This window comes from Alligator mississippiensis, chromosome 2, assembly GCF_030867095.1.
Source record: "Alligator mississippiensis isolate rAllMis1 chromosome 2, rAllMis1, whole genome shotgun sequence".
NCBI lineage: Eukaryota > Metazoa > Chordata > Crocodylia > Alligatoridae > Alligator > Alligator mississippiensis.
This window is the reverse complement of record NC_081825.1, coordinates 51403864-51416371: the sequence shown is the minus strand read 5'-3', so window position 1 is coordinate 51416371 and position 12508 is coordinate 51403864. Positions and strand designations below refer to the sequence as shown.

General features: G+C 41.2%; 1 protein-coding gene across 8 annotated transcripts in view; it reads left to right on the top strand.

Annotated features, from left to right (window-relative positions):
- RBM47 (RNA binding motif protein 47) overlaps positions 1–12508 on the top strand; it is a 142533-nt gene that overhangs the window by 105622 nt on the left and 24403 nt on the right. The window contains exon 1 of one of the 8 annotated variants that reach the window (XM_019480799.2): positions 4875–4981. The exons of 6 other annotated variants lie outside the window; for them this stretch is intronic. The gene's annotated coding sequence lies outside the window, so the exon portion shown is untranslated. Of the gene's footprint in view, positions 1–4874; positions 4982–12508 lie in introns of those variants that run through there. One more of the 8 variants, XM_019480767.2, reaches the window with a different exon arrangement.

Here is a 12508-nt window from a genome sequence, read left to right as displayed (position 1 = left end):
AGATTGGACATTAGGAAGAACTTCTTCACAGTTCGAGTGACCAAGGTCTGGAATGGGCTCCCAAGGGAGATGGTGCTCTCCCCTACCATGGGGGTCTTCAAGAGGAGGTTAGATAAGCATCTAGCTGGGGTCATCTAGACCCAGCATTCTTTCCTGCTTATGCAGGGGGTCGGACTCGATGATCTATTGAGGTCCCTTCCAATCCTAACATCTATGAATCTATGAAAGCAGCCTGCGCAGGGCACCCCTCCCTGTCCCCTGGCGCACTGATGCCAGGGTGTGCACCAGATGGTGTACATTTGAGTAACTGGCATATTTGATTAACCAGCATTCCCCATCTCCGGGGGATGCCGGATAACAGAGCTTTTGCTGTATAAAGTTGATGAAATTCAGCCAACACTGAGCAAGACTATAAAACACATGGTCCACATTGGGCAAACATACTGATAGGAGCATTTATTCTTGATAGGTTAAGTGTAGCCCCTCTAAATAAGATATACAGTAATGCCCATTGCACTCAGTCCTGCTCAGCACCGACTCTATTTCAGGTCATGGTGAGTCGCTACATTGAATATATTTCAATTTCCTCTTTAATCCCCCAGCTGAGCTGTGCCTTTCTTTCCCATTTCCACTGATTCCTGTTTCTTCACTAGCCTTAAATGTCAAGCAAACACCACCAAATGGAGTCCCAAACAGTTGACCAAAAATCCCTCTGTTGACCCCTCTTTCAGCCTGCCACATATGAATAGTGTGGTCCTGCCTTCCATGAAGTGGAGCTGGACCAGGTTGCCCTGTGTCTCATCTGCATATAAATTTTGGAGGATCCCAGGCATTGTGACAAGAACACCTGGCTTGAGTCATGAGTGAGGAGCTAATTAGCACATGGATCCTTTGTGGAGGGTATCTAGAGTACACATATGTACTGAGCATTGCTGAGTTGACATCACCATGGCTTGAAGTGCTGTTGGCTACTAGGACTCAGCCCAATGAACTATATAGTAAATTATGAGTTTTTTGGCTTTGGACAAATATCATTTATAGTTTGTACTATATATAAGTACAAAAGTACTGCTTGAAAGTGTATTTATAGAGTACCTGTGCTAAAACTTGTAGCAGTTTCATAAAAGGAAAAATGCATCATTTCTGGATGAACTAACTGTATGGGTGCCTGTAGTAATTTGCCTATATGCAAATTACTATAGGTATGTTTATTTCAAGGTCAGTGTTTCCAAGTTTGCCTCTCACTTTCATGTGCTCAGCAAGAGCAGGGTCTGACAGTAAGTAGGGTTGTGGGGAGAGGAGTTGCAGGAGGAAAAAGATGAGGAGGCAGAGGACAAGAGGACTACCAGATCCCCCAGATTTATTTCCCCTGCTGTCACAGTGGGAGGAGGGATATATTTAAAGCATATCTCCAATAATTAGATTCAACACCTGGAAAATAATAGCAAATTTATTGATTTTTCCATATATAGAATTAATAATTTGGGGTCATCTTATATTTGGGTAAATATGCCACTATAACCAGAGATAATGTGTTAGAGAGGTCAGCAATATAGAGAACCCCCCCATTGGCAGGGAAATTTCAGGATGGGGATTTTCAAAGGAGGCAAGTGCCAATTTTCCATGAAAATCAAGGGTCTTTTTAATATATATAGGCATTGAATTCTGTCTCGTGTTCCTTTAAAATCCCAGCTGAGGTGATCCAATAGCTTTCTTTCCATTCTACTAGTAATGATAACATCAGCTCTAAATACTGCCTAGCAACTCTGTTGCTTCACGTTTATTATTTAAATAACAGTCAGGGCATCTCCTGGAGATTAATGACCAGCCGGATCTAAAAGTAGAAAGAAAAAAAAACACAAGGAAGAAGGCATTTGATTTTATGTCATGGGAGACGCAATTTCAGCTGTTATATGGAAGACATTTCTACAGAATTAATGTACCTCGTATAAGCCTGTCCAGTTACTACTGTCATTGCTTTCTTTTCCATTAATATTATAGTAAATTTCCTGTATAATCAGATGCAGACAGGTTTTACTTGCTTAGCTTGAAGTTTACTTGAAGTTTATTGCTTATTGTTGAAGACATTAGGCAGTAAAAATAAAAGCTTTTCAAATATTTTTAATCATCTGACAGAAAAATGTAAGTTTGGTTTAATTTAGAGAGTAAAATATTCTATGCAAATTAGACCTTGCTGGAGCTCCACGAGTATGCCCCAGCTAAGGATCTCATGCTTCCACGCTTTCATCTGATACCTCTAGTTCTTCACTTCCCTACTTAGGACATTAAGTTTAAAGCATAGTTTTGACTTCTGCAGGAAGTAAGACCTCATAAATTCTAATCTCAACTCTGAGACAGACTTCCTCCATAGCCTTGGACAAGTCACTTGTTTTCTATGCCTCGGTTTCCCAATCTGCAAAGTGACACCAGTGCTTACCTACCTTACAATGGTGATTAATTAGATAATGCTTGCAACGAGTGAAACTTTGAAGATGAAAAGCATTAGGTAAGGATACTTGGCCTGCAACCATTATGGGCCATGGATCTGCCTTTGTGTTTTATATAGTGGTTATCACAGTGAAGCCCTGGGCACTACCACAAGTCTAATAAATAAAACCAAATGCCCAGAACACATTAATTGCAATAAAACATTTATGAGTGGTAGTGTATTTAATCACCTTTCCTGCCTTTCCTCAAGTATGCCCACAGAAAACATTTCCCTAGTTTACTGCTTTTCTTCTATCCCTGATTTTCCATTCTTCCTGGTCTCTTCCTTCTGCAGACTTCACCTACTATCTTGTCTCCTTTTATCTATCTATTAAGTCTCCAGAAGACCCATATCATAAATACAGGCAATTATCCCTTTTCAGCAATGCAGCCCACTCTTAGTCACAATTAAGTCTCTCCTATAACATCTCCTATTCTTATGGAAACTTTACATACAGAACTACTACAGAGAAACAGTCACCTCAGTGGCCGTGGGGTACTGATGGGTGTGTCTAAGGTAGTCATTCTTAACATTCTGAGATTCAACACACCTGCCATTAGGCTCAGGGATCCCCTCAGAAAATGCTAGCTCTTAGCTTTCATTTGTTTTTGGCTACAGAAAAATAATAGAGCAATGCTTGTATTGCAAAGAACTCAGAAAGACCACAACAGGTCAGAAACATTTTTGACGCTAGATTCCTACTTGAAATCCCTGAGTTTATCTTGTGAATCATATGCAAGTGTTTGCACACCTACATTGCTAATATTGCAATGTTCCCTGTTTCACCCTTAAAAGATCTCACAGCACCCTGGTTGAGATCACTGATTTAAGCTTTCCTAAGACAGCTTCTACCAAATCCAACATCATGACCTTGACAAATAAACAGAGAAAGCAAGAACCTGGGTTTGCTGGTTTGAACTTTAATCTCCAAAGAAAAGGAATGGATGCACCAACTAAAAAAAAACCCCTATTCCAAACCTATTCTATAAGCAATGAAGGGTATATGTAGTTTTTGGAGTATATGGAGGTTTTGTTTAGTTTTGGGGTTTTTTTGCAGGGGTGGGTATTTGAATTGGAATATATTATATTTTCAGTTTGCTACAGGTGAATATAATAAAACATGGATGTGCTGTAGTCATGTCCACTTACGATGGAATTCACAGTGCTTTCAGTATTTCATTGTTTCAAATTCAAGAAAGGAATCTGGTTAAGACCTAATTTATGAATAAAACTTTCCCCTTAAAGGTTTCTGTTTTTAAGATCCCAGGAATTTTATAAATTAATGTTCCCTCTTCAGAAACAAATCACTCTGTCTGCCCCTTATACCAACACTGCTGAATATGTTTCAAGTCAGGATTCTCGAAAACAGTTACTGAGTTAAGGAGTAAACCTAAAATCTGGCTCTGCCTTTTGGAAGGATTATAATCTATAAATGAATTTTTATGCTACCATGTTTGTTTTTAGCTTTGTACAGACAGTCTCCCACTTCAGAAATAAATCAGGTTTCTAGGACATACTTTTTCCTCCTTTCCTACTCGCTGGTTGCGCTGCCAGCTGAACCGACAAATTCAGTATCCAAAGAGTGTTTCACTTTGGTTCCTTAACTGCTTGAAAAGGTGTGTTATTTACTTTACCTAAGTGCTTCTGGGGCCTGGTGTTCCGTTGTTATGTACAAACCATTTTTACTGTCATGAATCATGTTTTACCGCCCCTTTGCTTTTACTTCTGTACCAGTTTTTTTTTTTCCTTCCAAGCAAACACATTTAGAGTTCCGTGTTTGCAACAGAAATCGTCTGAGCCAGGTATTCGCCTTTAATTATTCTTTCATTCTTAATGCTTCCGAGATTAGCAAAAGTACCTTTCACTGGTTGTATTCCAGTTGATTTTTATTTCAGCCAAAGGTAAACTGACTGAAAGAAACTAAAATCTTTTTTGCTAAACAAGCAAAAAGAGAGAGATTTTACTGAAAACATCACACTGTCAAATAAAATTTGCCCTTTCTTTATCTTATCTATTTTGAGTAACACAAGCTATTTGCACAACGCCTTGTGCTAGGAAGAAGTTGTTTGTACATGATTCACTCCCTTTTGCGAGTTTCAAATTTTGAATGAAAAGTTTTTGGTTAAATTCCTCCTGCCTGTGAAAATGTCAGCACTTTTCCCTTCTGCTCTTCCCCTAAGGTTAAAATTGGACCTCCCAAAATCCATTAGTCACAGCTAGTTTTCTATTAATTTTCAAACTGCTTGTGAGAGCCTTCTGCATCTGGCCATTCTAACATCCCCTTTCCTTTCTGTCCCACCCACTCAGCCTCATTCCAGGTGCCCTTAACAAATGACTTCCAAGGAATTTAAATGGCTAAAACTCATTGACCAATAAAGAGATGCATGTACTGTATAACATTGTTACGCAGTTCTTGTGATTAGAAGAAAAGGTTGCTCAAGCAGAGGTGCTAGTTCTATTGACCTGTCGCATTAAGATTTCAGGATTGCAGAGGTAAGGGAAACGTTATTTGTTACCTAGGGTTTTTGGTTTGGTTTGTGTTGGTAAAGCAATGGAGACTCAAACTATTTAATTAGCCAAGTATTAAACTTGCTTTTTCCTTAATTCAAAGGGCTTCATAAGTTGCACAAGTAAGAAACTATTATTTCTAAACATGTGCAATAACCTCAGCAAACAAATGCCTAAAAGAATTCCCTGTCACCTGACAAAATACGTATCAGAACTGTTAAAATGAAGACTAGTATGTTTAACCTTCTAAACTATTTCTACCTGCATAAATTCCAGTTCTAAAGGGTCACCTCCCATTAACTTAACTGAATGAAGTCAAAGGTATTAATTTGCATCCTTCTTACCTGCTCTTTAAAATGGGTCTGATTCTGCCGCCTTTCTTCAGGTTGATTAGTACTTGATTCCTATCTTTTTGAAGAAATTTAAACAGAAGCAGGCCCTATATGTGCCGTGTCAGCTTTAGACAGATACGTTTGGGTTTCTAGATGGATGGCAGCTAGAGTATGAGTAAGCAGAGGGCTGTGCCGTGGTTATGAATACTTAGGAGTCTATGCTATTCTGCTTACTGAAGTGTTTGATATTGCATCTTCTCAGGACCAGAATTCTAAAACCATTTCATTCACATTTCACTTATGAAAAGTGTGTGAAATGTTTGAAACTTGTATATTGTATGCATGAAACTTGTATGCAGTCAAGGAAGGCCAGTCTTAATCTGAACACCTTAGAAAGTTTTTTGAGTTACCTTCACATTAATTATGCTGTCTGAGGCAACTGAGCTCACAAATGGAAAAAAGTAGTTTGATCAATTTTTGTTTCAAGGAAAGGAGACCCTAGTTTAAGATTAAGGTAAAATCTTTGTCCTATTTAAATCAGTGTCAAAATTCCTGTGAACATATATGAGAAGGAGGATCAGATCCATTAACTTGAATATAATGGTGTTCTCCTCTAAATAAAGTGTGATGGAAGATGTGCTCTGAAATGCATATTTGGCCCCATATTTTACACCCAAATCTGCCACTGAAGTGAATGGGAGCCTTTGGGCACGCAAGAACTTGAAAATTCCTTCTCATTTCTTAGGCTTCCTGGTAAGTTAGGCCTGGACTTGGTGGGAAAAAGGGTGTATTTTTTCAGTCATGTTCAGTCCAGCACTGAAACCCCTTATACCAGTGGTTTTCAACCTCTTTTCACTTGTGATCCCCTAAAAATTTTTGAATGTAGGTGCAGACCCCTTTGAATTGTTAGTGTTGAGTATTCACATACTTTCAACTGATCATAGTCGTCTTTTGCAGACCCGTTAGACACAGTGTCCACAGACCACAAGTTGAAAACCACTGCCTTATACTCATTCAGTGCAAGCTAGCAAGTATGAAAACATGTTAGGTGGCTATGTTGCATCCAAATATCCCACCCAGCCTTAAAAGCTTTAAGAGAGTTTATTAATCAAGTTAAGCCAACATGATTGAGCTAACACAACTGCAAAGCATACCCATTTTGTTCATCAAAGCAAGGCCTTCAGGGTGTCTATCAAAAAGTCAATGCAATTGACTTGGGGTTTTTTTTACATGTTTTTATATGATTTTTGCACTTTATAACAAATTAGATCATGTGCTGTATAAAAACAGGAAGATGAGTTTTGCTAATCTTTGAAGTGGTCATTTTCCATTTTGTATTTCAGTTTAGAAGCAATCGTTCCATGAACCAAATGTTTTACCTTTTTCTTCTTCATTAAAAAGAAAGGGTTAGTGAAATGTGAATTTCAAATGCAATCTGCCTTTTCTTTTGTTCCTCTCCTAGGTCCAAGGCAGACTAATTTCAAAATCATACACATTTTTACCAATGTATTCTCACAGACTTAAAATGTCTTGATCAAAAAGAGTGTTCTTGCCGTCTCAGAGAGATCCTACCCTGGTTAAGCATTTTTTTTAATTGATAATATTAACCCTGGGCAGGGGTTACAAGTATGGGCAATCTCTTCCTTGTACTTGTAAACCCTGTTTCTCAATTTCAGTCAGAGGTTCAAAGGTTTGCACAAACTTCTCAGATCAGAGGTCAGGCACAAATTGCTGCACTTTGCAGCTCAGTTCTGCCGATATGACAGAATTTCACAGTTATGATGATTGCTTTTTTCCCCCTTCTGCACACAGGCAATGCCAGGCAGTTAACAGCCTGATCTGTACGAGTCAGCCATTGGTACCTGAGTTTAATGAGTAACTAGCTGGTACTTTAGTTTCAGTGGTGCAAGGTGCATGTTATAAAAGGGGTCAAATGTCAGTGCACAAAGGGAAAAAAAACCTGATGCAGTTAGTCACTGACTAAACCAAATGTTTGGAGTTTAATTTGCTTTTAAGAATGAGCATTCACATCTGCTGATGATCATTTTTTTGAGCTGAAGAAAACATTTTGGACTATGTTAGATTTCATATTACCCTGCTCTTTGTAGCCCCACACTAATCAGAGCTGCATGGTGGCACCCCTGTCATTGTTAGTGTTCACGTGATAAACAAGAAACTATGAGAAACGATCAAAGCAAATCTCAACAAGGAAAAAATATTGCAAAAGATTATAAATAATTTAAAACAATTCATGCTTTTTATAAGTACAAAATTAACTAAGCAGATAGGCTTTCTACTGAGATTCAGGACATGTTATGTTTAATTCAGGGCCCTCCATAGCAACTAACTGAAGAACCAGGTCACAAATGCTGAAAAAAGTGTCATTGTGGAAGATTATGGAAGTTTTAGGCACTTCTGATCCAGATGTAATCACTCTTCAGTGAATAACATTTTAGGATCATAATCTGACAATATAGTAACAGTAGGCTAAATTACACCTATATTAACACCCATAACCAACTCCCAATGATTTCCAAAGGCATATTCAAGGGCAGAATTTAGGTCAGTGTGTTTTATGTAGGGTGTTTCTTCCAAAAAGGGAGGAGTGAACTGGATGGTTCCATGTTAATCTTTCTTTTCCCCTGTTTTCTGTGTGGTGGTTTAAAAAACAGAAACAGAACAGTTTAAGAAACAGAAACAGAACAGCCTTAAGCTTGTAAATCAAGATCCAAATTGCTGTTAAGTACATGCAGGTTCGTAGTCCAAGGTGAAAGATTACCTCCTTTCCTTGAAAGATTTTCTTTCTTTAGGCAGAAATTTGTAAAGAGGGCATGCATATCTATCTTCCATTATTTTACAGGAACACTGGTTTTGCAGTTTTCAGAGTAAATGTACTCTTTAAAAATGATTTTTGTATGTTATTAAATCCTATCCATCTATTCATAAAAACTTGCAGCCTTTTGAATTGTGACATTGTATACTTTATTTTGCAACAGTAGTATATTTTCTTGACTAATGAAACTAGTAAGAGAATGCACTGATATAAAATAGGTTGAACTAAAGGAATTTGGGATTTTCATGATTATGTCATAAACATGGGCCTACGTGGGAGTGATAATGAGCATCCACAACTCTCATTGCCATGACATTACACGAGAGTTGCTTACATGAGACATTGCTTTAGGAACAGTAGACCTACAAGGCCAAATCCTGGTCTCACTGAAGTTGCTGGGAGTTTTGTAATGAGCTCCACCTGCCTAGAAAGACCAATCTAGATAAAAACAACTGTTTAACATATATGTTACACAGTATTTTAGATACTCAGAATATGGTTCTGAAGGACTTGCAATAAAATGTATTATAAAGGGAAAAAATTGTGACTGGGTTTTTAGGCGTGGGAGAATTTAATAATGGTTTAAAGCTCTGACATATAGGTATCAAACAGTTTTTATCATGGTGCATGTTACACACAGAGGTCCAGTTCCTTTTCCACCTATGAGGCAACTAAGTATGATTCTATTTCACCCTGAAAAACTGTTAATGTACCTACTTTGTACCACACTACTTAGGTCACAAAAAGCAACAAGCAAGAGGAAGACCCATTACCTTTTGCACTAACTGTTTTTCAGAGATTTGGGCAAGACAGAATAGGATTACACCCAAGTCCACCTAAGCATCTAATAGGTGGAAAATGATCTAGCTCATGGAAACCTGGACTCACTGACTTTTTTTTTCTTTGGGCAAGTGTCCTATGCAAATGACATCAGAGTAGCTGTCAGTGTAGGATCCCCAATCCTACATTTTTGCCATTAGGCTACCAGCAAATAAGATCAACCCAATAGCAAGCATTATGCCTGGTAGCAGGATCAAGTCCTAAATTGCTGGCTAGGGACAGAAGTTACACATAAACTGGTTTAAGTGATCAGAAACGGGTTTAAATCTGTAACAGAACAGAAGTTCAGTACACTTAAACTGTTTTTAAAATGGCTGAACCTGGTTTAAGATACATCGGGATGGATGTAGTATCAGACTTAACTGATTTATGTTAAATCAGTTTATTGAACTTCTGTCCCAGATCCCCTACAGATTCAGGTTAACTCTCAGTTTCCCAACATCCCAAGATGCTTTTCATCTTCCCCACAAGCCCCCCCGGCCTCCCCACAGGGTGGGCAGGCTAGCCTTGGCCCAAGTTGTCTGCTCCAGCCCAGCAGGGGGGCATGGTCTAGCACCCCTGCTTCTGGCCTGGGCCACTGCAAGCATGTGGCTGCATTTCCAGTATCAAAAGTGAATGTCTGTTTACTTGCTTATCAGTTCAGTCTACACAGTTTAAAGAAGCCTGCAAAGATTTTATCAATTTAGCCTCAGACTTTTTGACTGTCTGTATTTAGCCCATATGGCTTAACATGATGTGGGAAGAATTTAAAATGGGAACAGAAGGAAAGGTAGCCAACATGGGTTCATTAGAAGCAGGTCCTGTCAGACCAAGCTGGTGGCCTTCTATGACCAGGTCACAAAATCCTTAGATGCAGGGGTAGCAGTGGACGTAGTCTTTCTGGACTTCAGGAAGGCCTTCGACACTGTCTCTCACCCCATTCTCATTAAAAAACTAGGGGACTGTGGCATCAACACCTACACAGTCAGATGGGTCACTAACTGGCTGGAGGGCCGCACTCAGAGAGTGGTGGTGGATGGGTCATTTTCGACCTGGAGGGATGTGGGCAGTGGGGTGCCCCAGGGCTTGGTCCTTGGACCCGCGCTGTTCAACATCTTCATCAGTGACTTGGACAAGGGGGTAAAAAGCACCCTATTCAAATTTGCTGATGACACTAAGATGTGGGGGGATGTGGGCACGCTAGAAGGGAGGAATAGGCTGCAATTGGACCTAGACAGCTTACAGGGGTGGGCGGATGAGAACAGAACGGGTTTCAACACTGACAAGTGCAAGGTGCTGCATCTGGGGAGGAAGAACCAGCAGCATACCTACAGGCTGGGGAACTCCCTTCTTGTCAGTGCAGAGGCAGAAAAGGATCTTGGAATCATTATTGATGCCAAAATGAACATGGGCTGGCAGTGTGGGGACGTGGTCAGGAAGGCCAACCACACCTTGTCATGCATCCACAGATGCATCTCGAGCAGGTCCAAGGAGGTGATCCTCCCCCTCTGTGCGGCATTGGTCAGGCCGCAGTTGGAGTTCTGGGCACCGCACTTCAGGAAGGATGTGGACAGCATTGAGAGGGTTCAGAGGAGGGCCACCCACATGATCAGGGGGCAGCAGGGCAGGCCCCACGAGGAGAGGCTATGGGACCTGAACCTGTTCAGCCTCCACAAGAGAAGGCTGAAGGAGGATCTAGTGGCCTGTTACAAACTAGTCAGAGGGGACCAGCAGGCATTGGGGGAGTCCCTGTTCCCCCAAGCACTACCAGGAGTGACTAGAAGTAACGGTCACAAGCTGGCAAAGGGTAGATTCAGACTAGATACCAGGAGGCACTACTTCACAGTTAGGGCGGCTAGGATCTGGAACCAACTTCCAAGAGAAGTGGTGCTGATGCCTACCCTGGGGGTCTTTAAGAGGAGGCTAGATGAACACCTTGCTGGGGTTGTTTGACCCCAGTGCTCTTTCCTGCCATGGCAGGGGGTTGGACTTGATGATCTGTTAAGGTCCCTTCCAAGCCTACAAACTATGAAACTATGAAATTTGCCTAGTACAGAACTACTTGGTTTTGTACAGGAAACATAAAGCCAGTTCTACTGTGTTTATTTTACTAATGCATACTTCATGTCTGTGTGGTGTTAATAGGATTGTGCAGGTGTAACTCGAAGCATCACGCATACCTGAATCAGCATTCAAGTTTGTACTTCACAGGCATGCACCAAAGTCCTGAGAAGTGAAGGGAAAGAATCCAGTTGAGGTCATTGGGCTTCACAGGTCTATTCCATTCTAGCTGTGTGTCCCAGCCCATTCCCCCCAAGCATGTCATCCATCTGCCACCCTGCATCCCCTCCATACCTGGAATTATGACAGTAGTGATCCCCAGCAGCTGCTTTCAAGCATAGTGAAGACTAAGGTCTCAAGTACAGCCACATAGGGATGGCCTCAGAGCAGGGCCATTGAACTAGTGGCTTGTGGGCTGCATGCAACCTGTAGGGGTTAAACTGCAGTCTCTGACCTACCCAACTGCTGCTCTTCCCATTGCTCTGGTTGCAGCTACAGCAGCTAGAAACTGTGGACTCCCCCTCTGGCCTGTGCTCCCTGCTCTGCCCTGGGGTGCTGAGAAAGTCATGGCATGGGGCACAGCACAGCGTGGTGTGGTACAGCAGAGGAGCCAGTGCTCAGAGAGCTGAAGGTAGGGCTGGGGCAACTGCACCCACCCACGCATGGTGCAGCCATGGTGAGGGGAAGTGCCCATGTGCCTGATACAGCAGGAGGAGGAGAGGAAGTGCCCGCATGCCCAGTGCAGCAGGGAAGATAAATGTCCCCATCCCAGTGCAGGGGGTAGGAAAGCATCCATGTGCCCAGTGTAGCAGGGGGTACGGATTGCCCAGGTGCTTAATATAGGATGGGGAAGCACCCAAGAGGCCCATGGCCCTTAGCTACAGTATGTGGCCCCCAGCAGCATGGTGCATGGAGTGTTCCTGGCTGCTAAGAAACTGGACAGACCTGCCTCAGAGCATCTTCACTGGCACTTTTCTAAGCCTGGAGGCTGTGCATGGGAACAGTGTGTCAGCATGTGGTATAGACATGTCTGATGACAAACAGGCTCTCTGATGAAAATATTAAATTAATATAATAATCTGATAAATCTCTTCATGGATTCTCTAAATGAAGTTAGTTCAGTTTGTCAGCTGTTATGTCCAGCTTGGTTGGGTCCTGGCCCCAATCCATAGATAGCAAACAGCGGTGTGTAAAAAAGAGTGAAATACAACATTTATATAATCGAAGTGAGAATGTTGTGATACTTAGTCAGTGCAGAAGTCTAGGTGCCCAGCTTCTCTTTACACTTCGTTTCTTTACAAATATATTAGCACAAACCATTAGCCTTCCCTCTGCAATGCTAGCTTTACTAACGTACCTGTATAAGTTAACGACTTAAATTTAGAGCATAAGATCTGATACCACTTTCCCTGAAATCAGTTGCAGAATTCCTATTGTTGGGACCTTGACCAATGTACCAATGGTTAC